Source organism: Sinocyclocheilus grahami, unplaced genomic scaffold (assembly GCF_001515645.1).
Source record: "Sinocyclocheilus grahami isolate Dianchi unplaced genomic scaffold, SAMN03320097.WGS_v1.1 scaffold48.1, whole genome shotgun sequence".
Lineage (NCBI taxonomy): Eukaryota > Metazoa > Chordata > Actinopteri > Cypriniformes > Cyprinidae > Sinocyclocheilus > Sinocyclocheilus grahami.
In genome coordinates this window covers 1,978,773-1,980,999 of record NW_015505227.1, presented here as the reverse complement: position 1 = coordinate 1,980,999, position 2,227 = coordinate 1,978,773, and the positions used below count along the sequence as shown (strand labels likewise).

Genomic DNA, 2,227 nt, shown 5'->3' with positions numbered 1-2,227 from the left:
ACGAAAAACAAACTCTAAACTGAGAATTAATCATTCTTTTTGGCCAAGTCATTGTTTGATTTGTGAACATAGCCGTTCTTGGAAGGCTTCACACCCACGCGGCAATTCTTCAGCAAATCAGCTTTGACGAATGCAAACAACTTGGTTACTTTTCATGAGTTCAACATCCAGCCATGCAAGAAAACAAGCAATCAATGATCAACAAGGGAAGTCATTTTTCATTATTGTAAGTTAATGTTGTTAAATAGGGCTAGATAAAAAAAATTTTTTTTGTACATTTAAGTAGGTAACGTCTGGCATATTCTTAACCTTGGAACACATTCTTGAAACACAAAATGACCAATAAAGTGTCAAGCACAAGCAGCCATATTCTACAAGTTCTCTTCTCTTTATATATATATATCCCTTATTATTATTTTCCTATGAAAAAACACAATTGTCCCTTATTTTCCTTTTCTGATGTTGGCAACCCTAATCACACACACCAGATGGCATGCAAACACTTATTTGACTTATTTGAATTATTTGACTTTTGAAGATGGAATGATGAGAGAAGGAACGAGAATGGAATTACAGTAATTCACTTCCGAAGTTGCCAGTTTTATTTACAAAGTGCTTGCTTCGAGAGGGCTGCCTTTCTTAATCATCAGAATGACTCTGTAGACTGTGTTTGATTCTGTAAGGTCAAGTATTTGTTCAAGTCTTGCAGTCTCTATGACGTCTAAAACTAAGCACAATGTGTTCACTCCTCATTCAAGTTCAGATAACAGACTGCTAAACAGCTCTCATTTGCACAAATTAAAACATCTTCATATAATTTTGCCACAGGAAATCACATGTGCTAAGTTATTATGCATCCACGGTTTTTGTCCTCAGGAACACCTTTTATGAGAGGATCTTCTGCAGCTTGGGCCTCAAGCCCTCAACCCATTCACAAATCTCCTTTGCGGTTTTAGAGACCTGAGGAAAGAGTGAAAATATGTCAGACTTCTGCCTCCTAATGGTCCCTTCATTAAAAATGCTAAATGTTTAATAAACAAAAAAATGCAAGGGTGGCATGATGTAAAGTACTTCTTAAGGATTTCAATTTAATTAACAAACAAAGAAACTTACAGGCTCTCTAGTGTTCTTCACCTCCTTCTGAAATTGTTCCAACTCCATTTTCAGGATGTCCTCATCAGACATATCCCGTGCCATCTTGTCCTGAGCAAAATAAAAGTTACAGGGTCACGTTCATTTTAAATCTGTGACAGTCACATTTTTTAAAGATCAAATTTCTAAATACCTCAGAAAAGGACGAAAAATAATTATCATAATGTAACGGGAGGAATGTGATATAAATCCCAGCATACATCCCAGTGTTTAATGCCCCGATATGAATCCTTAAAGATCAAGACACATCCCTTTTAAAAGCTGTATGACACATGGGACATGTTCCAATTCATTGGAAATGTTTATGCTGTGTGTCACTGGAAAAACAGGCTTTATTGTTCAGAAGTCAAATGAGCGGAACAGGTTTAACGCACGATTTGTGTAATACTAAACTATTAATTATGAAAAAGATCAGTTGACCCGGACTTGTAAATTGACTGATATCTTGATACTGTAAACTGAGTAAATACAGGTCTCTTTTCTACCATAACTACTACTATTTATGTATTTTACTCTACAAAATGTGGTTACTGTTGTTACTGTCACCTAAAATGATTATATAATATTGTCAAGATATTTTAGTGTTTCCCAGATGAGCATAATAAAGTAAACATGTACTGTACATGGGCATATTTATGGAGAAACATGCTAACCAATATGATCTAACAGTTGTGATATTTCATATGGTTCTGCCATTGGGGTAAGATGATGTTCAACTGCTGCAGTTCATTTTGACTGAGAAGATAGCAATACAATATTCACAATTCCTCATAGCTTTCACTGTAATCAAATGCTTACCTTTTCTGGCTGTATAATTATACATGTATATTGTCATTCATATAATTAAACCTTAAAATATACTTATGAACATAATGCATTTACAGATTTATCCCCTAGAGTGCTGTTTGTTTCACTTACCTATTGGTCAGCTGGGCAGCCGATGGAGGGAACGCGTCGCTCTCTGCAATTTAAGGGACCATGTACAGGTTTTGGGGTCTGGTGATGAACTGAGCACTTCGGTCTGCTGCCGTCACCTCTTCAGAATCACCTCCAGATGGTGTGAGGTGAGGGGGGG

At 36.4% G+C, this 2,227-nt stretch overlaps 1 pseudogene; it reads right to left on the bottom strand.

Moving 5' to 3' along the window:
* Window positions 1-826: 826 nt before the first annotated feature.
* LOC107582954 (guanine nucleotide-binding protein G(I)/G(S)/G(O) subunit gamma-T2-like) lies at window positions 827-2,221 on the bottom strand (annotated as a pseudogene).
* Window positions 2,222-2,227: the final 6 nt, after the last annotated feature.